A 24,212-nucleotide genomic window follows, 5' to 3' on the forward strand; every position below is an offset into this window, starting at 1 on the left:
GTATAACTTTAATGGAAAGCAATTTAATGACTTGTATCTACAAATTAAGAATTGCCTACTTTGGCCCAGCCATTCTGCTTCTAAGAATTTTTCTCAGGAATAGAGTGCAGGGAGTACTTAATCCAGGGCCTGACAGGCAGGTTTGTTTCCTCCTTTAGGACCGGAGGCTGCCACCACTGACATGTTCCACCAGATCCTTGTTGGGGTCAAGAAGCATTCAAGCTTCATCCCCCTTTGTATTTATGAAATCCAGAGGTACTGGAGCAGCGCTGTATGTCCAGCATCTGGCATTGTTCAATCAAGATGTTAGCTGAGACAGAAGACATAAGTCAGAACGCTGGAAGAAACTGGGTCCCACTATTATAATAATAAAGACAAAATATATTTATAGTTTGTTTATTTTATTTGTATTTTATTTATCAATAAAGACAAAATTATATTGCATTATAATAATCTATATACATCACTTTGATGTGTTGGGGATGACACTGATTATATCTGAAACTTGGGAGAAAAAAAAAACTTTTCCCAGGAATAACCTTGGACATGTGCAAAGAGTTACTTACTGAAATGTACATTACAGGATTAATTTTAAAAGCTTAAAAGGCAAACAGTCTAGATATCCAACAGTAAAGTAACTGACTTTTTGTTTGTTTGTTTTGTTTTGCTTTTTTGAGAAAGGGTCTCACTCTGTCACTCAGGCTGGAGTGCAGTGGCACCATCCTGGCTTACTGACCTCAAGCGATCCACCTGCCTTGGCCTCCCAAAGTGCTGGAATTACAGGCATGAGCCACCACACCCAGCCTGTAGTATATTTTTAAGTGAAAAGCATACTGCATTCAATTTTTAAATTGGCAAATGACTTGAATAGACATTTCTCCAAAGAAGATATACAAATTGCCAACAAGGATATGATAATGATGTTGAGTGGGGAATGCAATTCAAAACTACAATGAGATACCACTTTACCACTTCATACCCACTAGAAGAGCTATTAAAAAATGGAAAATAGTCCAGCATGGTGGCTCACGCATTTAATACCAACACTTTGGGAGGCCAAGGTGAGAGGACTGCTTGAGCCTAGGAGTTCAAAACCAGCCTGGGTAACATGGTGAGACCCCCATCTCTATAAAAATGTATTTAAAATTAGCTGGGTGTGGTGGCATGTGCCTGTAGTCCCAGCTACTCAGGAGGCTGAGGTTGGAGGAGCCCTTGAGCCTGGGAGGTCAAGGCTGCAATGAACCATGATCACACCACTGCACTCCAGCCTGGGCAACAGAGATCCCATCTCAATAAAAAAGGAAAATAACAAGTGTTGACAAGGATGTGGAGAAATCGGCACCCTCATATATTGCTGGTAGAAATGTAGAATGCTGCAATCACTGTGGAAAATAGTTTGGTGGTTCTTCAATAGGTTAAGCACAGAATTACCATATGACCAGCAATTCCATTCATGGATATATATCAGATGGGTGCTCAATTGCACATGAATGTTCATAGCAGCATTATTCACAATAGCAAAGAGTGGAAACGACTCAAATATCCATCAACTGATGAATGGATAAGCAAAATGTGATATATATCCATATGATGAAATGACATATTTATTATTTAACCATGCTACAGCATATATGAACCTATATAATATTATGCTAAGTGAAAAAAGCAGACACAAAAAGCCACATATTGTATGATTTCATTTATATGAAATATCCAAAACAGACAAATCCATGGAAATGGAAGAGCATATTAGGGTTAGCAGGAGCTGGGGAAAGGAGACAGTGGGGAATGAATGCTTGTAATGGTTATGGAATTTTAAAATGACGAAAATTTTATTGAACTACTGTAGGTAATGGTGATGTTGCACAACACTGTGAATGTACTAAATGCCACACTGAATAGTGCACTTTAAAATGATAAAATTGTGAATTTTATATTATATGAATTTTATCATAGGAAAAAAAAAGCATCTTACAAAACAGTAGAGGGCCAGGCACGGTGGCTCACGCCTGCAATCCCAGTGCTTTGGGAGGCCAAGGTGGGCAGATCACTTGAGGCCAGGAGTTCGAGACCAGCCTGGCCAACCTGGTGAAACCCTGTCTCTACCCAAAATACAAAAATTAGCCGGGCATGGTGGCACACACCTGTAATCCCAGATACTTGGGAGGCTAAGGCAGGAGACTCGCTTGAACCTGGGAGGCAGAGATTGGAGTGAGCCGAGATTGTGCCACTGCACTCCAGTCTGGGCAATAGAGTGAGACCCTGTCTCAAAACAAAAACAAAACAAAACAAAACAAAAAACCCACAGCAGAAATAGTTGGTCTTGTTTCTCTAGAAGTATATGCGCAGAAAGAAAAGGTGTGGAAAGATAAATATCAAGTTACTCTAGTTGTCCATGGGTGGTCATTTAGGACTAATGTTCTAATTTTTCTACAGCAATCCTAGATTACTCGAGTCCTTTTAAAACATGCTGTAGAATAATATCTAATGAAACAGGGGAAGTGGACAACATATATTTGTATATTATTAAACCAAAACACTATATTTGAGTGATCTCAATTTTATTGCAAAAATACACATTGCATAGAAAAAAAACTACTGAAAGAATATATGCCAATATATTATTAGTGGTTATGTTTCAATGGAGTGATCATAAGTGAATTTTATTTACTTTTTAAAAAATATATTTTCAAAATTTCTCTAGTGAATATACGTTACTTTCTTTTTTTGTTTCATTTTAATTTTTATATTTTCTTTTATTTGTGTGTATGTGACAAGGGATCACTCTGTCACCCAGGCTCTGGAGTACAGTGGCGCAATCACAGCTCACTGCAGCCTTGACCTCTGGGCTCAGGTGATTCTCCCACCTCAGTCTCTTGGGTAGCTGGGACAACATGCACAAGCCACCATGCCCAGTAATTTTTTGTATTTTTAGTAGAGACGGGATTTCACCATGTTGCTCAGTCTGGTCTCGAACTCCTGGACTCAAGCAAGCCACCCACCTTGGCCTCCCTAAGTGCTGGGATTATAGGCATGAGCCACTGCACCCGGCCATATATTACTTTCATAATCTGAGTTTTAAATTTTTTAAAAAGATTCTCTTACATATATTGAGCTCAATATTATCAATATATTGAGTCAAAAATTCTCTTTTTTTTTTCCTTTTTTTTTTGAGACAGAGTCTCACTCTGTTACCCAGGCTGGAGTGCAATGGCATGGTCTTGGCTCACTGCAACCTCCACCTCCCAGGTTCATGCAAACCTCCTGCGTCAGCCTCCCAAGTAACTGGGATTACAGATGTGCACCACTGCACCTGGCTAATTTTTGTATTTTTAGTAGAGACGGGTTTTCAACATGTTGGCCAGGCTGGTATTGAACTCCTGACCTCAAGTGATCCATCTCTCTCTGCCCAAAGTGTTGGGATTATAGGCTTGAGCCACGGTGCCTATCCCCCAAAATTCTTCTTACTGGTTAAATGAAACCTTTAGTTGGGGGAAAATTGAAAGAGTTTTAAAGATAAATAACATCAAACAATTTAGAAACTATTAAAATGAAGGAGGAAGAGTGAGGAGGAGGATGTTCAGAGAGACCAGTAAACATGTGCTTAGACATTTTTTAAAAATCTGAGCTGGGAATATGGCTCACACCTGTAATCTCAGCTACTTGGGAGGCTGAGGCAGGAGGATCCCTTGAGGCGAGTAGTTCAAGACCAGCCTGGGCAACATAGTAAGAACTCCTCCCCCTGCCAACATCTCTAAAAAATAAAGAAAACAAATGCTGACCAGGTGCGGTGTCATCCATATATAGTCCCAGCTACTCAGGAGTCTGAGGAGAGAGGATCCCTTGAGCCCAGGAGTTTGAGGCCAGCCTGGGCAACATGGTGAGACTCTGCCTCTAAAAAATAAAAATAGGGCCGGGCACGGTGGCTCACGGCTATAATCCTAGCACTTTGTGAGGCTGAGGCAGGCAGATCACCTGAGGTCGGGAGTTCGAGACCAGCCTGACCAACATGGAGAAACCCCGTCTCTACTAAAAATACAAAATTAGCCGGGCATGGTGGCACATGCCTGTAATCCCAGCTACTCAGGAGGCTGAAGCAGGAGAATTGCTTGAACCTGGGAGGTGGAGGTTGCGGTGAGCCGAGAGTGTGCCATTGCACTCCAGCCTGGGCAATAAGAGCAAAACTCCGTCTCAAAAAATTAATTAGTTAATTAAATAAAAATAAAAATAGGCCAGGCATGGTGGTTTAAAGGGCAGGGGAAGAAAGAAATTTTTAAAAAACCTCTTGCGTAGTTGTCTAGCAGAGTCAAATACGTTATTATTGTAAGAGAGAAGTTCCTTTTGCTTTAAAGACAGGGTCACCCTTTGTCACCCAGGCTGGAGTCCAGTGGTACAATCATAGTTCACTGCAGCCTTGAACTCCTGGCCTCAAGAGTTCCTCTTGCTTCGATCCTCCCACTTAAGCCTCCCAAGTAGCTGATTCTACAGGTATCAGCCACCATGCCCAGCTGAGGAGTATCTTTCAAAAATGGAAGAGAATGAGGACACCAGAAAATTATATTAGGAGATACAGACTAAAAGTTGCTTTTGCAATAAAGTTGCTTTTGCAACACACAGAGCCAGGGAGTTTAAAAATAACTCAGAAAAGGAGTAAGAGAACTGTTGTCCAAATTTGTGGCCTCTGATTCTGGCTGGCCACTGGGTTGCAGGACTAATGGGCTGCAAGTGTGGTTTGTGTTCACGAAAAGGCCTTCGGAAGGGGCCTGGGGTGATAATAGTTACGCACAATCATGTAGTATCTATAATGATAATAATAAAGATACTCATATTGTTAATAACAATATTTACATAGACCTTTGTCATGCTTAGTATTAACATATATTTGGTGGTGTCCTAAGCATTTTAGTGTTTTAACTCATTTAGTCCTCACAGTACCCCTAAGAAGCAATCACTGTTATCGTCTCTGTTTTACACATAAGAAAAATGAAGCACAGGAAGGCTGAGTAATGTCTCAGATTACTAATGTCACATAACTAGTAAGCGACAGAGCCAATTTGTATCCAGGAGACTTTACTCTGGAATTCATGCTCTTAACCACTATATTTTATACTGCCTCTGGAGCCAAAATATCCCCTCAGGCAGTAGTTCACAAAGTGTAGTATAGTCCTTTCAAGAAGTCTAGGAGGTCAAAACTATTTTCATAATAATGCCAAGATTTTTTTTTCTTTTTTTCTTCTTTTCTTTTTTTTTTTTTTTGACACAATCTCGCTCTGTTGCTCAGGCTGGAGTGCAGTGGTGCAATCTTGGCTCAGTGCCATCTCCACCTCCTGGATTCAAGCGATTCTCATGGCTCAGCCTCCTGAGCAGCTGGGACTACAGGCATGCACCACCACACCCAGCTAATTTTTGTATTTTTTTGGTAAAGATGAGATTTTGCCATGTTGGCCAGGTTGGTCTTGAGCTGCTGGCCTCAAGTGATCTGCCTGCCTCTGTCTCCCAAAGTGCTGGGATTACAAGTGTGAGCCATGGTGCCCTGCCTAATACAACATTTTTTTGTTTGTTTCGTTTTGTTTTGTTTTGCATATTTTACTTTCATTCTGAGTATGCAGAGGAGTTTTCCAGAGGTTACAAGACATGTGATAACATCAACACTCTAATGGCTAACAGAAAATGTGCTTGTATAGTCTTGTATTTTCTAGAAGTTTCTATGGTAAACTCTTTGGGGTCCTGAAACCAAAAAGTTTGAGAACCATTGCCCTAAGGTAAAGGCAACATGGTTTCTCAAGAGATAATCTATACCAATTGCCAGAATTCATCCATTCATTCAGTCAGTCAGTCAGTATATAACTATCAAGCACTACATTCTAGGCACTGTGCTAAGTGTGGGGATTACAGTGGTGAGAAAGAGTGGTATGGTCCCTAGACTTATATAGTTTAGTGCAATGGTCCTAAAACATTAGAGTGCAGAGGAATCACTTGGTAAGTTAATTAGAAATGCAAATTCTGGAGCTCCATCCCAGAGATGTTGAGATCTTTAGTTGATCCTGAAGCAAAAGAACCTACACTGAAAAACATTGTCCTAGTGGTTGTTTAGCCTGAAGAGAAAACCTGGTGAAATGAAAATGATCACCATATATAAAGACCTATGTGACTCCAGAGAGCAGAATAGCTACCAATAGGTAGAACCTAACCTGAAGACAGGTTTCTACCCAATATTAGGAATGGTCACTCAGCTGAGGCAGTGGGCTCCCAACCAACTGCAAATTTTGAGTCCACTAGAGAGCCATCCCAAAGACATTGTCATAAGGATTCCCACATTGGAAGTGACATTTTTCCATATGACCTGTAAGCATAAGGGAATTATAACAAGAATCAAGAGGGATTGATGAATACTGTGACTTAAGAAATAAACCCTCAGAATCTCCAAAGTGATGTGTCTTTTGTGTTCTAAGGAGATAACTGGTGGCTGGGGGCTGGACAGCCTTAGGATAGGGGCTGGATGCCAGGGAACCAACCATGTAATTAGAGGGTTGGAACTTTCAGCCAGTTCTTCTGCCACCACCATAAGGAGAGAAGAGCTGAAGTTTGTGTTGATCACCAATGGCCAATGAATCAATCATGCCTATATAATAAAGCCTTCATAAAATCCCAAAAGAACGGTGTTTGGAGTGCTTCACGGTTGCTGAACACTGAAGGGTGGGGTGCCCCCAGGGGACAGGAGCTTCCATGCCTCTTTCCCCATACCTTGCCCTATGTACTTCTTCATCTGGCTGGTCATCTGTATACTTTGTAATACTCTTGCCAATAAATCAGTAAACATTAAGTAAGTGTTTCCCCGATTCTGGGAGCTGCTCTAACAAATTATCAAACCGGAGATGGGGTCAAGGGAACCTCCAATTTATAGCTAGTTGGTCAGAAATTCCAAAGATCCAGATTTGCCACTGGCATCTGAAGTCTGTGGGACTGAGCCCTTAATTTGTGAGATCTGACCCTAACCCCAGGTAGATAGTGTCAGGACTGAATTAAATTGTAAGACACCTAGTTGATGTCAAAGAATTGGTTGGTATGAGAGAGAAGCTCACATATCTTGTTCCAGAAGTGTTATGTTGAGAGCATAGTAGGAAAAAAGTTTGTCTTTTTCCTATTACACAAAAGATGTAACTGATTTAATGCACTGTTTTAACCATTCATTTTCCCCAACAAACTGTGTCAAATCAAATGATAACACAAATTCTAAAGTGAGCACATAGGCTAGAACAGGCTATAAGAGCTGGCCAAAGTTCAAGGACTTTGAGGGTGAGAGAATGAGGACTTTGAAAATGAGCAAAAAGAGGAACAGCTTCCCAGACTTTCCCATGTTACTCATGGAATGGCACCTAAAGTTCAGTGACTTCATTAATAAGGGAAGAGAACAGCAGATCTTTCTTCTTTTGGGGACCTTGGGAGAGAGTGTTTATCAGACTTAGTCACTACAACTAACAACACCTGCCTTCTAGGTTCATATATTGTTTCTGTGCCATAGAAATACAACGTAGTTATGAAACACATACGAAGCATCTTATATAACTTGGCTAGTTCTGAGTTTTGTTTCTTGCTGAGCTATTTGGCCTAGTCAAGATTTCAGTACAGCAAATTTAGCCATGGCCTACATATTTTAGGGGGTCTACATGCATGAACATTAACCCTTGGAAGCAAACGCTATTATCTCCATTTTAGGAATGACTATAATTAATTTTATAAGTCACTTTATATTTCACTGGGAAAATAGAAGAATCCGACTGAAAACTGATTCATCTTCCCTTACCAAAGCTATCAAACTACTTGGATCTGTAGCCGGCCTACCTACTAACCTATTACAGTAGATAAATTTTTCTCACTACTATCAAAGACCAATCCCCCCAATTATATACTAGACTCCAATCTCTCTTCTTTACTCACAGATTTTGCTCCTCTGATTATACCCTCTCTGTTCTGCATCATCAAATTCTTCCTCTGTAGGATTATTCCTATTATTCTAAAAATATGTTATAGCATCTCCCATCTTTATAAAAAGGTTGTTTTAGCTGAAGGATTTCATCACCACCAGATGTGTCTTTCAACAAATGCTAAAAAGAGTTATTTAAGCTGAAAGAAAAGGATGCAAATTAATACAAAAACATATTAAAGTATAAAACTCACTGATAAAAGTAAGTACAGAGTCAAATTTATAATACTCTAATACTGTAATTTTGGTATATAAGTCACTTATATCTTTAGTATGAAGGCTAAAAGACAAAACTATTAAAAACAATAATAGCTGATTAATTCATTAAGGGATATTCAATATAAAAAGATGTAAACTGTGGCCAGGCATGGTGGCTCACGCCTGTAATGCCAGCACTTTGGGAGGCCGAGGTGGGTGGATCATGGGGTCAGGAGATCGAGACCAGCCTGGCTAACATGGTGAAACCCCGTCTCTACTAAAAATACAAAAAATTAGCCGGGCATGGTGGCAGGCGCCTGTGGTTCCAGCTACCTGGGAAGCTGAGGCAGGAGAATGGCGTGAACCTGGAAGGTGGAGCTTGCAGTGAGCGGAGATTGCTCCACTGCACTCCAGCCTGGGTGACAGAGCGAGACTCCGTCTCAAAAAAAAAAAGAAAGAAAGATGTAAATTGTGTCATCAAAAATTCAAAATGAGAAAGTGGAGTAACAGTGTAGAGTTTTTTTGTAATCAAAGTTAAGTTATTATCAGCTTAAAATAGCCTGTTATAACTATTAGATATTTTTATAAGCCTCATGGTAACCACAAAGCAAAAACCTATAGTAGATACACAAAAAATAAAGAGTAAAAAATCAAAACATACCACTACAGAAATCTCTTAAACACAAAGGAAAATAGCAAAAGTGGAAGAAAGGAACAAACGATCTACAAACAACCAGAAAACAATTAGCAAAATGGCAGTTAAGTCCTAATCTATCAATTATTACCCTGAATGTAAATGTAGTAAATTATCCAATCAAAAGACATACAGTGACTGAATGGATTTTTTTTTTTAAAAGACTCAATTATATGCTGCCTACAAGAGACTCACTTCACCTGTAAGAAGACATACAAGCCGAAAGTGAATGGATGGAAAAAGACATTTTATGCAGGTGGAAACAAAAGAGAGCAGGAGTAGCTGTGCTTATATCAGATAAAACAGACTTTAAATCAAAACTATAAAAAGAAGTCCAGGCACAGTGGCAACCCCTGTAATACCAGCATTTTGGGAGACTGAGGCAGGTGGATCACTTGAGGTCAGGTGTTCAAGACCAGCCTGGTCAACATGGTGAAACCCCATCTCTACTAAAAATACAAAAATTAGCTGGGCATAATGATGGGCACCTGTAATCCCAGCTACTCAGGAGGCTGAGGCATAAGAATCACTTGAACTCGGGAGGTGGAGGGTGCAGTGAGCTGAGATCATGCCACTGCACTCCCGCCTGGGTGGCAAGAGGGAAACGCCATCTAAAAAAAAAAAAAAAAACTATAAAAAGAGACAAAGAAGGCCATTATGTAATGAAACAAGTCAATTCAATATTCAGTAAGAGGGTACAACAATTGTAAATGTATATTCACCCAACATCAAAGCTCCTAAACAGGGGTCCTCAACCCCTGGGCCACAGACAAGTACCAGTCGGTGGCCTGTTAGGAACCGGGCCACACAACAGGAGATAAGCAGCAGGTGAGCAAGCATTACTGCCTGAGCTCCACCTCCTGTCAGATCAGCAGTGGCATTAGGTTCTCATAGGAGTGCGACCCCTATTGTGAGCTGTGCACGTGAGGCATCTAGGTTGCGCACTCCTTATGAGAGTCTAATGCCTGATGATGATCTGAGATGGAACAGTTTTATCCCAAAACCATCTGTCCTCCTTCTCCCCACCTATGGAAAAATTGTCCTCCACGAAATCAGTCCCTGGTGCCAAGAAGGTTGGGACTGCTGCTCCTAAATATATAAAGCAAATATGGATAGATCTGAAGGGAAAAATAGACTATGATACAATAGTAATAGAAGACTTCAATATCCCACTTGAAGCAATGGAGAGATCATTCAGACAGAAAATCAATAAGGAAACATTGGACTTAAACTACACTCTGGACCAAATAAACTTAACAGATATATACAGATTTGACATATATTCAACAATAGCAGAATACACATTCTTCTCAAGTGCACATAGAACATTCTTCAGGATAGATCAAATGTTAAACCACAAACACTATGTCTTAACAAATTTATGAAGATTGAAATTATCTCAAGTGTCTTTTCTGCCTACAATGGTATAAAACTAGAAATCAGTAACAAGAGAAACTTCAGAAAATTCACAAATACATGGAAATTAAATATTATGTTCCTAGAAAACTAATGGGTCAATGAGGAAATTAAAAGGGAATTTAAGAGGCCAGGCACAGTGGCTCACACTGGTAATCCCAACACCTTGGAAAGCCAAGGCAGGAGGATTGCTTGAGCATAGGAGTTTGAGACCAGCTTGGGCAACATAGCAAGACCCCAATCTCTAAAAAGCCAGGGGCGGAGTGGATTAAAAATATCTTGAGACAAATGAAAATGGAAACATAACATATCAAAATTTATGAGATGCATTAGCTGTTTGTGGTGGTGCATACCTGTAGTCTCGGCTACACAGGAGGCTGAGGCGGGAGGATAACTTGAGCCCAGGAGTTGGAGCTATGATCACACCACTGGACTCCATCCTAGGTGAAAGAGTGAGATCCTGTCTCTCTAAAAAACTAAAACAAAAATTTACAAGATGAGCAGCAGAGGTCAATAGCAATAAATGCCTAAAAAGTAGAAAGATCTCAAATAAACAATCTAATATCTCATTGCATTTCAAGAGACTAGAAGAACAAGAACCAACTAAGCTCAAATTTAGTAGAAGAAAGAAAATAATAAAAATAAGAGTGGAAATAAATGAAATAGAGACTATACAAACAAAAAATATTAACAAAACATATTAGTCCATTTTCACACTGCTGATAAGATATCCAAAAATGGGCAATTTACAAAAGAAAGAGGTTTAATGGACTTACAGTTCCACATGGCTGGGGAAGTCTCACAATCATGGTGGAAGGCAAGGAGGAGCAAGTCACGTCTTACATAGATGACAGCAGGCAAAGAGAGAGCTTGTGCAGGGAAACTCTGCCTTATAGAGCCATCAGATCTTGTGAGGCTTATTCACTATTACAAGAACAGCACAGGAAAGACCTGCCCCCATGATTCAATTACTTCCCACCGGGTCCCTCCTACAACATGTAGGAATTCAAGATGAGATTTGGGTGGGGACACAGCCAAACCATATCGCAAAATGAAGAGTTTGTTTTTTAAAAATATTTCAAAATCAATAAACCTTCAGCTAGATTAAGAAAAAAAGAGAAGACTCAAATAAATAAAATCAGGCTTGTCACAGTGGTTCACATCTGTAATCCCAGCACTTTGGGAAGCTGAGGTGGGAGGATCACTTGAGGCCAGGAGTTCAAGACCAGCCTGGGGAACAAAGCAAGACCCTGTCTCTACAGAAAATAAATAAAATTTAGCTGGGCGTGGTGGCTTGTGCCTGTAGTCCCAGCTACTTGGAAAGCTGAGGCAGGAGAATTCCTTGAGCCCAGGAGTTCAAGGCTGCAGTGAACTATGATCACACCATTGCACTCCAGCCAGGGTGATGGAGTGAGACCCTGTCTCAAATAAATAAAATCAGAAATGAAAAAGGAGATATTACAACTGATACAGTAGAAATAAAAAGGATCATAGGAGACTATTATAAGCAATTATATGTAAACCAATTGGATAACCTAGAAGAAATGGATAATTCATAGACACATATAATCTACCAAGATTGAAGCTTGAAGAAACAGAAAATGTGAAGAGACCAATAACAAGTAAGAATATTAATAATAATAATAATAAATATTCCATCGAAAAGCCCAGGACCTGATGGTTCACTGCTGAATTCTACCAACAATTTAAAGAACTAATACGAATCTTTCTCAAACTCTTTCAAAAAAATTGAAGAGGAAGGAATACTTTCAAACTCATTTTATGAGGCCAGCATTACCCTGATACCAAAGCCAGATAAGGACATTACAAAAAAAGAAAACTACAGGCTGATATTCCTGATAAACATAGATGCAAAAATCCTCAGTAAAGGTTCTCACTTATCTGTGGAAGCTAAGAATTAAAACAATCAAACTCATGGACATGGAGATAGAGAGTAGAAGAATGGTAATCCCAGCTTCTTGGGAGGCTGAGACAGGAGAACCACTTGAACCCAGAAGGCGGAGGTTGCAGTGAGCTGAGATCACACCATTGCACTCCAGCCTGGGCAACAAGAGTGAAACTCCATCTCGAAAGAAAGGGAAGGGAAGGGAAGGGGAGGGGAGGGGAGAAAGGGAAGAAAGAAAGAAAGAAAAGAAAAAAGAAAGAAAGAAGAAAGAAAGAAAGAAAGAAAGAAAAAGAAAAGAAAGAAATTGAAGAAGACAAATAAATGGGAAGATATTCATGTTCATGGAGTAGAAGAATTAATATTGTCAAAATGTCCATACTACCCAAAGAGAGCTACAGACTCAATGAAATCTCTACCAAATACCAACAACATTCTTCACAGAAACAGAAAAAAAAAATCTTGAAATGTATAGGGAGCCACAAAAAAACCCCTAATAGCCAAAGCAATCTTGAGCCAAAAGAACAAAGCTGGTGGCATCACACTGCCTGACTTCAAAATATACTACAAAGTTATAGTAATCAAAACAGCATGATACTGACATAAAAACAGATATATTGACCAATGGAATAGAATAGACAGCCCAGAAATAAATCCACATATTTACAGCCAACCGATTTTCACAAAAGATGTCAAGAACACACATGGGAGGAGGACACTCTCTTCAATAAACAGTGGTGGGATAACTGGATGTCCACATGGAGAAGAATAAAAGTAGACCCTTACCTCACACTATATACAAAAATCAACTCAAAATAAAGACTTAGGCTGGGCGCGGTGGCTTATGCCTGTAATCCCAGCACTTTGGAAGGCCGAGGCGGGTGGATCACAAGGTCAGGAGATTGAGACAATCCTGGCTAACACAGTGAAACCCTGTCTCTACTGAAAATACAAAAACAAAATTAGCCAGGCGTGGTGGCGGGCGCCTGTAGTCCCAGCTACTCAGGAGGCTGAGGCAGGAGAATGGTGTGAACCCAGCAGGCAGAGCTTGCAGTGAGCCGAGATCGCGCCACTGCACTCCAGCCTGGGTGACAGAGTGAGACTCTGTCAAAAAAAAAAAACCACCTTAAACATAAGACCTAAAACTGTGAAACTACTGGAAGAAAACATACAGGAAAAGCTCTATGACATTGCTCTGGGCAATGATTTTTTTAATACGATCCAAAAAGCACGGGCAACAAAAGCAAAAATAGATAAACGGGATTACATCAAACTAAAAAGCTTCTGCATAGCAAAGAAAACAGTAAACAGAGTGAAGAGACAACCTACAGAATGGGAGAAAGTATTTGCAAATCACGCATCTAATAAGGGATTAATATTTAAAATATTTAGGAAACTCAAATCAATAGCAAGAAAACAAATGACCCAATTTGAAAATAGGGCCAGGTGCAATGGCTCATGCCAGTAATCCCAACACTTTGGGAGGCCGAGGTGGGTGGATCACTTGAGGTCAGGAGTTCAAGACCAGCCTGGCCAACACGACGAAACTCCGTATCTACTAAAAATGCAAAAAATAGCCAGGTGTGATGGCACACGCCCATGGTCCCAGCTACTCAGGAGGCTGAGGCAAGAGAATCGCTTGAACCCAGGAGGCAGAAGTTGCAGTGAGCTGAGATTACACCGTTGCACTCCAGCCTGGGCAACAGGAAAAATATAGGCAGAGGACCTGAATAGACATTTCTCAAAAGAAGACATACAAATGGTCAACATGTATATGAAAAAATGCTCAACATCATTAATCAGTGGGGAAATGCAAATTACAACCACAGAGAGCTATCACCTCACAACTGTTAAAGTGGCTGTTATCAAAAAGACAAAAGATAAGTGTTGGTGAGAATGTGGAGAGAAGAGAACCATTGCACACTGTTGGTAGAAATGTAAATTAGTACAGCCATTATGGAGAACAGTATGGAGGTCTGTATTAGTCCTTTCTCGCGCTGCTATAAAGAACTACCCGAGACTGGGTAATTTATAAAGAAAACAGGTTTAGTTGACTCACAGTTCTGCAGGCTGTACAGGAAGCATGGCTGGGGAGGCCTCAGGAAACTTGCAATCATGGTGTAAGGCAAAAGGGAAGCAGGTAAGCTGGAGAAGAAGGAAGAGTGAAGGAGGAGGTGCTACACACTTTTAAACAACCAGATCTCGTGAAAACTCACCAACTATCACAAGAACTACGAGGGGAAAATCCACCCCCATGATCAATCACTTCCCACCAGGCCCCTCCTCCAACACTGGGGTTTACAATTCCATATGAGATTTAGGTGGGGACACAGACCCAAACCATATCAAGGTCCCTCAAAAAAATAAAAATATAATTACTGTATGATCCAACAATTCCACTTCTGGATATAAATCCAAAAGAATTGAAATCAGGGTATCAAAGAGATATTTGTGTGCACCTGTGTTCATAGTAGTACCGCTCACATGGAAGCAAACCAAGTGCTATCCATGGATTAACGGATAAATGAAATGTGGCACATATATGCAATCGAATACTACTGAGCCATTAAAAAGAACGAAATCCTGTCATTTGAGACAACATGGATGAGGCTGGAGGATATGATGTTAAGTGAAATAAGCCAGGCACAGAAAGACAAATCCCACATGATCTCACTCATGTGTGGAATCTAAAAACGTTAAACTCGTAGAAGTAGAAAGTAGAATGTGGGATACCAAGGGCTAGTGTTGTGGTAGGGAGGGAGTTGGGGAGATGTTGGTCAAAGGATACAAAATTTCAGTTAGATAGGAGGAATAAGTTCAAGATATCCGTTGTACAACATGGTGACTATAGTTAATAACAATACATTGTATTCTTGAAACATTCTAAGGGAGCTGATTTCAAGTGTTCTCACCACAAAATGACAACTGTGAGGAATTCCATCTTAATTAGCTTGATTTAGCCATTCCACTATATATATATATAGGTTTTAAATCATGTTGTGTATATACAATGTTATCTGTCAATTTTAAAAAAAACTTTTTTTTTCTATCATGACACTGCCTCTTTTCTTTGCTCTCCTTCTATGTCAGTGGGAATTAGGTCTAGTCACATATAACAGAAAACCCAAATTAAAGTAGCATATATAAGATAGGGTTTGTTTTCCTCTATATGAAAGAAGTCCAGAAGTAGATATTATAGTTCCATATAGTCACTAGGGACCCAGGCTCCTTCTGTCTTCCTGCTGTGTCATCTTTAGTGCAAAACTTCCATCCTCAAGGTCACCTCATGACCCAATATGGCAATTCTAACTTCAGTCTTCATTTTATCTTAGTTCCAGGCAGGAAAAAGGAGAAAGTTGGGGGCAGGGAGTGACAAAGGAAATAAATCCCTGGCTTTTTTCCACACCACTGTCCTAAAAATATTTTTATTAATTACCTCCATTTCCCTATATTTCGTATTAAATTTTCTGTTCTCATCTGATACAACTCTCAGTGACACGTGATATACTTGACCTCACCATACTTTTTGAAAGAATGCTTTCGTCTGTTATCAGAGACTCCACATTCTTCTGGTTTCTTCGCACTTCATTGGCTGCTGCTTCTTAGTCTTCTTCATTGGATCCTCCTTGTCTTCCCAATTTAAATATCAACTGCCTCTGGCTTCATTTCTTGGTCCTCTTTTTTACATACACTATTTCCCTAATGATCTCATCCAGGCCCATAATGTTAAACACTCCCTTATGCTGCTGATTTTATAAGTTTGCAGGTCCAGACTTCTGTACTGAACCCCAGACACATATGTCATCTCCACTTGGGTGTCTTATAGGGGTCTCCAGAAACACTGCATGACCAAAACAGACCTTTTTTTTTTTTTTTGAGACGGAGTCTCACTCTGTCGCCCAAGCTGGAATGCAGTGGTGTGATCTCAGCTCACTGCAACCTCTGCCTCCCAGGTTCAAACGATTCTCTGGCCTCAGCTTCCCGAGTAGCTGGGACTACAGGCGTCCAACACTATGCCCAGGTAATTTTTGTATTTTTAGTGGAGATGGGGTTTCACCATGTTGGCCAGGCTGGTCTCGAGCTCCTGACCTCAGGTGATCCACCCGCCTTGGCCTCCCAAAGTGCTAGGATTACAGGCATGAGCCACCACACCCGCCTCCAAAACAGAACTTTACATTCCCATCCTAAAATAAATAAATAAATAAATATAAAAAATAAAAATAAAAATTCTACTTTATTATTTCCCATCTCAATAAATGACACCACCATTCATTACAGTTGCTGTGGCCAAAACCTAGGACTCATGCTTGGTTACTTTATTTTCCTCCCTTTCCTGTCCTCTTTATGTCCAAAATATATCCCTAGCCCAACAACTCTTATACCTCGAATGTTCTTGCCCACATCATCACCGTGTCTTGTCTGGTTTATTTTAATAACCTCCTAATATTTTTCTTTCTTCCAGTTTTGTTTCCACTAAAGGTCAGGGTTAATAGTTACAAAAAACAGACATTAACTGGCTAATTTAAGCAGAAAAAGAAATAAGGCTGGGTGTGGTGGCTCACACCTGTAATACCAACACTTAGGCAGGCCAAGGCAGGAGGATCACTTGAGTCTAGGAGTAGTTCAAGACCAGCCTAAGCAACATAGTGAGACCCCCATCTCTACAAAAAATTTTTAAAAACTTAGGCATGGTGATGTGTGCCTGTAGTCCCAGCTAGTTGGGAGGCTGAGGTGGGGGATCTTCTGAGCCCAGGGGGGTGAAGCTGCAGGTGAGTCATAATCGTACCACTGCACTACAGCCTGGGCAACAGGGCTAGACCCTGTCAAAAAAAAAAAAACAGAAAAGAAAAAGTTTGGAGGAATACTGCCAAGGAATTTGGAGACAAACTGTGTACAGCATTGGTAAAGTATATATAGGATGCAGCAGATAAAATAATTGAGTATTACGCAGTTGTTAGAAGCAACATATTGGAGCTCCTTAACACAGCCTCCATAGATACCATCCACAGCGGTCTAGGATGTTGCCACTAGTTTTACTGTGAAGCCAAAGGCAACAACTGTGCCAAAGCAAACCTGCAGAAAGGGGGAAGCAGAATTTTAAGAAGCCTTTCTTCACTCTCACTGCTACCCTCTGCCCAGACCACAGTCTCCCCTACCTTCCCCTGCTCTTCCCACTCCCATCTTCTCCCACTCCTTCTCACACACTTCAATGCAAGACAGTCTCTAGTTTTCCCTGGGGTTTCTTACAGAGATAGTGGTAATGATAGTTAATTCCTGGAGTCTGTGCTTACCTCTTACTTTATATTTTCTGCAGGACTGATTTCAGAAGAAGGAGCCAGCAACCTGAGTTCACCTTAGCAGTCGCAGGTGTGTTCTGATTCTTCACAAGTTCCTGCAGTTATTGGAGGATGCATTGTTACTGAAAGGAGGGGTCGGCCTAGAGATATTTTTAAACCCCAAATTGCACAACTTATAGAAAGCTGATTTACTGCCACCAGTGCAATAATTACAACCCTGGGAAGGAATCTAGAATGCATCATGGATTAAGAGTCATCTTAATTAACTCAACAAATACAGTAACTTGGCTAGTTACTCATGTCGCTAGAAATAAAAATGTGGGAAAAAGCTGTCTCTGCCCTCTAGTGGAGAAGGAGAGGAATTATCTTATACTTATTGGAAATTTAAATAATTCCTTTAATAGAAGTATGCACAAAGTTATTAGGAGTATGGATGCTTAGCAAAAGGATGTCTTCACAGGAAGGTAGCGTTTCAGCAGAAAACTTGAAGAATGTGTAGAAATTTTCAAAGGAAAATGTTACAGGCAAAGAGTACAATATGATGCAAAGAAAAAAGGCTTGAGGAAATACAGTGTGTTTTGGGAAATACAAATAGATCAGTGTTTCTGGAGCATAAACTCTGAGAAAGGTACCAAGAGATGAGATAAGTGAGAAGGCAGCCCTAAGTAATTTAGGCTTTATCTTATAAGTCAATGTTATCAACTTTAGAGAAAATTTTAAGAACAGATTAATTTTAATTTTAAAAATTAATAATAAAGATAAACCACAATTAAAAATAAAAGCTCCCTGTAATCCCAGCACTTTGGGAGGCCGAGGCGGGCGGATCACGAGGTCAGGAGATCGAGACCATCCTGGCTAACAAGGTGAAACCCCGTCTCTACTAAAAATACAAAATTAGCCGGGCGTGGTGGTGGGAGCCTATAGTCCCAGCTACTCAGGAGGCTGAGGCAGGAGAATGGCGTGAACCCGGGAGGCGGAGATTGCAGTGAGCCGAGATCGCGTCACTGCACTCCAGCCTGGGCGACAGAGCGAGACTCCGTCTCAAAAAAAAAAAAAAAATTAAAAAAAAAATAATAAAGTTTACAACCATCAGCAGTTCCAGTGCGATTTCAGGTGCAATTGGGAGTTCAGAAATCTTAGTGGAACTGTTAGTGTAGAAAACCCTGTAGACAAAGTACACATATGCTTTTTTGATAGCACATTTGAAGGCAGTCTCTCTAAAATTGACCCCATTGGTTTAGTTCTCAGCAGAGTAAGCTGAGCCTCTCAACATTGCTTTTAATTGTTCCTGATATTAGTGCATGTCCTCTTTTATAATAAATTCATCACTATCAAAAGATACCAATTTGACATACAGATGGTCCCCAACTTATGATGGTTCACCTTACAATTCTGTTTTTTTTTTTTTTTTTTTTTGAGACGGAGTCTCACTCTGTCGCCCAAGGTGGAGTGCAGTGGCGCGATCTCAGCTCACTGCAAGCTCCGCCTCCCAGGTTCACGCTATTCTCCGGCCTCAGCCTCCCGAGCAGCTGGGACTACAGGTGCCCGCCACCACACCTGGTTAATTTTTTGTATTTTTAGTAGAGACAGGGTTTCACGGTGTTAGCCAGGATGGTCTCGATCTCCTGACCTCGTGATCCACCCCCTTCGGCCTCCCAGAGTGCTGGGATTACAGGCGTGAGCCACAGCGCCCGGCCCAACTTACAATTTTTCGACTTTACAATGATGTGAAAGTGATATGTATTCAGTAGAAATCGTACTTTCAGTACCCATACAAGCATTCCGTTTTTCACTTTCAGTACAGTATTTAATAAATTATATGAGATATTCAACACTTTATTATAAAATAGAATTTGTGTTAGATTATTTTGCCCAACTGTGGGCTAGTGTGTTTTTAGCGTGTTTAAGGTAGCCTAGGCTAAGCTATGATGTTCAGTAGGTTAGGTGTATTAAATGCATTTTTTACTTATAATATTTTAGCTTACAATGGGTTTATTGGAACCCCTATAGTTAACTGAAGATTGTCTATATATGGCATCAGGACCTTCACAGCCATCAAAAGTTTTCTCCTCTCTATCCATTGCATTCTTATAAAATTTTACCTTGCCTCCATAGGAACCCTAGTCATTTCTTGTCAGCCTTGCAGCCACTGCTGCTGGGTCCTCTAGCACTGCCAGCCCCTACTCCAAGGCCTCTCCCCCCATCCCATATGTTCTTTTGACAGTTATATTTCTTTCTAACCATTGTGACTTTAATTTCTTTTTCTTGCTTACCGCCCTTGCTGGGACTTCCAGTGCAATATTAAATAAAAGGGATTGCCGAGTGCAGTGGCTCACACCTGTAATCCCAGCACTTTGGGAGGCTGAGGCGGGTGGATCACCTGAGGTCAGGGGTTCAAGACCAGCCTGCCCAACATGTTGAAAACCCATCTCTACTAATAATACAAAAATCAGCCGGGCACGGTGGCACGTGCCTGTAACCCCAGCTACTCGAGAGGCTGAGGCAGGAAAATTGCTGGAACCTGGGAGGCGGAGGTTGCAGTGAGTCAAGATCGCACCACTGCACTCCAGCCTGGGTGACAAAGTGAGACTCCTCAAAAAAAAACAAAAAAAAAATAAATAAATAAATAAATGTGATTATAGCATGCATCTCTTGTTCCTGATCGTAAAAGAAAAGGTTTTAGTATTTAATAATTGTGTGTGATGATTCCTTCCAACTTTTATTAGAGGTTCAGGGGATACAAGCGCAGGTTTGTTACATGGGTAAATTACACGTTGCTAGGCTTTGGTGTACAAATTATTTTGTCATATAGGTGGTAAGCATAGTAGCCAATAGGTAGCTTTTCTATCCTCATCCTCCTCCCATCCTCTACCCTCAAGTAGGTCCCAGTGTCTATTGCAATGATTTTTATAGATATGTTTTTTATACATTTTTTTTATTAGATTATCTTCTACTTTAACTTTCTTTTTTTTTTTTTTTTTTTTTTTTGAGATGGAGTCTCGCTCTGTCACCCAGCCTGGAGTGCAGTGGCGCGATCTTGGCTCACTGCAAACTCCGCCTCCCAGGTTCACGCCATTCTCCTGCCTCAGCCTCCCGAGTAGCTGGGACTGCAGGCGCCCGCCACCATGCCCTTCTAATTTTTTTGTATTTTTAGTAGAGACAGGGTTTCACCGTGTTAGCCAGGATGGTCTCGATCTCCTGACCTCGTGATCCACCCGCCTCAGCCTCTCAAAGTGCTGGGATTATAGGCATGAGCCACCGCATATTTTAACTTTCAAATAATTTATTATCATAAATGGATATTGAATTTTATCACTTTCCTAAGTCCATTGATACGCTCATGTATTTATTTATATACTATTAATGTAACTGATTGCTACCGTTGATTTTCTTATTCTTTTTCTTTTTTAATTTGAGATGGAGTCTCTATGTTGCCCAGGCTGGTCTTGGGCTCCTGGACTCAAGCAGTCCTCCTGTTTCAATCTCCCAAATAGTTGAGACTACAGTCACGCACCACTACATTGCTGATTTTCAAATGTCCAACCAATATGCATTTCTGAAGTGAACTCCACTTGATAATAACTTATTATCCTTTTCTATGTATTGCCGTATTTAATTTGCTATTTTTTTGGTTTACTTTTATTGTGGAAAAAAAAAACATAAAATTCACCATTTTAGCCATTTTTAAGCATACAGTTCAGTGGTATTAAATACATAAATAATGTTGTACAATCATCACCACTGCTCATCGCCAGAACTCTTTTCATCTTGTAAAACAATAGCTGCCTATTCTCCCCTCCCTCCACCCCTAGAGTGTCTCTATAGCTTTCTGGAATCACACAGCAGTTGTCTTTTTTGTGACTGGCTTATTTCACTCGGCATAATGTCCTCAAGGGTCATCCATGTTGTTGGGCACTCGGGTGGCTTCCACATTTTAGCTATTGTAAAAAATGCTGCTATGGGCCGAGCGTGGTGGCTCACGCCTGTAATCCCAGCACTTTGGGAGGCCGAGGCAGGTGGATCACCTGAGGTCAGGAGTTCAAGACCAGCCTGACTAACATGGAGAAACCCCGTCTCTACTAAAAATACAAAAAAAAATTAGCTGGGCCTGGTGGCGCATGCCTGTAATCCCAGCTACTCAGGAGGCTGAGGCAGAAGAATCTCTTGAACCCGGGAGGCGGAGGTTGCGGTGAGCCGAGATCATGCCACTGCACTCTAACCTGGGCACCAAAAGTGAAACTCTGTCTCAAAACAAAACAGAACAAAACAAAAAATGCTGCTATGAACATGCGTGTATAAACATCTCTTTCAAAGCCTGCTCTCAATTCTTTTGGCTATGTATCCAGAAGTGGAATGGAATTGATGGATTATATGGTAATTGTTTTTGCTTTTTTTGAGAGTCTTGCTCTGTCACCAAGGCTGGAGTGCAGTGGCGCAATCACAATTCACTACAGCCTTGACCTCCCAGGATCAAGCGATCCTTTCACCTCAGCCTTCCAAGCAGCTGGGATTACAAGCATGTGACACTAAGCCCAGATAATTTTTTTTCCTATTTTTTGTAAAGACAGGGTCTCACTATGTTGCCCAGGCTGGTCTCAAACTGCTGGGCTCAAGTGATCCTCCTGCCTTGGTCCCCCAAAGTGCTAAAATTATAGGCATGAACCACTGCAGCTGGCCGGTAATGGCATTTTTAATTTTGTGAGGAACTGCCATATTGTTTGCCATAGCAGTTGTACCTGTTGCATTCCCATTAACAGTGCACAAGGGTTTCGATCTCTCCACATCCTTGCCAACACTTTTTATTTTGTTTTCTTGATAGTAGTCATCCTAATGCATGTGAGGTGATATCTCATTGTAGTTTTGATTTTTATTTCCCTAATGATTAGTGATGTTGAACAACTTTTCATGTGCTTATATTCAAATCTTTTGCCTTTTTTTGGGGGGGTGGGGGGCGGACAGGGTCTCACTCTGTCACCAAGGCTGGAGTGCAGTCATGTGATCATAGCTCACTGCAGCCTAGACCTCCCAGCTCAAGGGGTCCTGCCATCTCAGTCTCCTGAGTAGCTGAGATTACAGGTGTGCACAACCTTGCCCGGCTAGTTTTTATTTTTATTTTTAGTAGAGATGAGGTCTGACTATGTCACCCTGGCTGGTCGCAAAATCCTGAGCTCAAGTGATCCTCCTGCCTCGGCCTCCCAAAGTGTTGAGACTGCAGGTGTCTGCCACCACACCCAGCCCTTTTGCCCATTTAAAAATAGGTTTTGGGATTTTTTATTTTTATAATTTTTTTGTTTTAATTTTTGTGGGTACATAGTAGGTATATATATTTATGGGGTACATGAGCTATTTTGGTACAGGCATGCAATGCATAACAATCACATCATGGAAAAAGTGTGTATCCATCCCCTGAAGCTTTTATCCTTTATGTTACAACCAATCCAATATCCTTCATGTTCAAACAATACTCTTTTAGTTATTTTTAAATGTACAATTAAATTATTATTGACTACAGTCATCCTGCTGTGCTGTCAAATGCTAGGCCTTATTTATTTATTAAAACTATTTTTTTGTGCTCATTAACCATCCCCACCTCCCCCACCCACTACCACCCTTCCCAACCTCTAGTAACCATCCTTCTATTCTCTATCTCCATGGGTCAATCGTTTTGCTTTTTAGCTCCCACAAATAAGTGGGAACATATGATGTTTGTCTTTCTGAGCCTGGCTTATTTCACTTAACATACTGACCTCCAGTTCCATCCATGTTGTTGCAAATGACTGAATCTCTTTCTTTTTTATAGCTGAATAGTACTCCATTGTGTATAAGTAGCTATTGTGAACAGTGCTGCAACATACAAGGGAGTGCAGATATCTCTTTGATATACTGAGTTCCTTTCTTTTGGGTATATACCTAGCAGTGGTATTGCTGAATTCTATGGTAGCACTATTTTTAGTTTTTTGAGAAACCTCCAGGCTGTTCTCCATAGTGGTTACTAATTTACATTCCCACCATGTTTGGGTTTTGTTGTTGTTGTTTTTGTTGTTTAGCTCTACAAGTTCTCTATATATTCTGGATACTAAGCCCTTATCAGATATAGGATTTGCAATTGTTTTTTTCCCCCATCCTGTGGGTTGCCTTTTATTGTGTTGATATTATCTTTTAAGGCAAAATTTTGTAATTTTCATAAAGACCAGTTTGTCTATTTTTTGTTTTTGTTGTTGCTTATGCCTTTGGTGTCATATGCAAGAAATAATTGCCAAATCCAACGTTGTGAATATTTTTCTTTATATTTTTCTTTATATTTTCTTCTAAGAGTTTCATAATTTTAGGTTTTACATTTAGGTCTTTGTTGATAGCATTAGGCAAGGCTCCAACTTTATTCTTTTGTGGATATACAGTTTCTTCAGCACTATTTAAATAATAAAAAAAAAAACTGTCCTTTCCCTCACTGAATAGTCTTGGTACCCTAGGCAAAAATTATTTTACCAGGCTGGGCGTGGTGGCTCATGCTTGTAATCCCAGCACTTTGGGAGGGTGAGGCAGTGGATTACTTGAGGCCAGGAGTTCAGAACCAGCTTGGTCAACATGGTGAAACCCTGTCTCTACTAAAAATACAAAAATTAGTCTGGCATGGTGATGGGCGCCTGTAGTCCCAGCTACTCAGGAGGCTGAGGCACAAGAATTGCTTAAGCCTGAGAGGCAGAAGTTGCAGTGAGCCGA

At 40.6% G+C, this 24,212-nt stretch overlaps 1 protein-coding gene and 1 long non-coding RNA gene across 2 annotated transcripts in view; both read right to left on the reverse strand.

Moving 5' to 3' along the window:
* Nucleotides 1-9,127: 9,127 nt before the first annotated feature.
* LOC134738128 (uncharacterized) lies at nucleotides 9,128-14,312 on the reverse strand. The gene is made up of 3 exons (XR_010123674.1): nucleotides 14,255-14,312; nucleotides 10,646-10,768; nucleotides 9,128-9,487 (listed from the first exon to the last, which is right to left on the reverse strand). It is a non-coding gene; the product is annotated as an uncharacterized LOC134738128 (long non-coding RNA).
* A 4-nt stretch (nucleotides 14,313-14,316) lies between these two features.
* The window catches only part of LOC129013291 (olfactory receptor 5AU1), a 41,307-nt gene continuing 31,411 nt past the window's right edge, over nucleotides 14,317-24,212 (reverse strand). Inside the window, exons 2-3 of the transcript XR_010123673.1 lie at nucleotides 17,487-17,587; nucleotides 14,317-14,340 (exon numbers count right to left, since the gene is read on the reverse strand). The gene's annotated coding sequence lies outside the window, so the exon portion shown is untranslated. The remainder of the gene's footprint in view (nucleotides 14,341-17,486; nucleotides 17,588-24,212) is intronic.

The sequence above is a fragment of the Pongo pygmaeus genome, chromosome 15 (assembly GCF_028885625.2).
Source record: "Pongo pygmaeus isolate AG05252 chromosome 15, NHGRI_mPonPyg2-v2.0_pri, whole genome shotgun sequence".
Classification (NCBI taxonomy): Eukaryota; Metazoa; Chordata; class Mammalia; order Primates; family Hominidae; genus Pongo; species Pongo pygmaeus.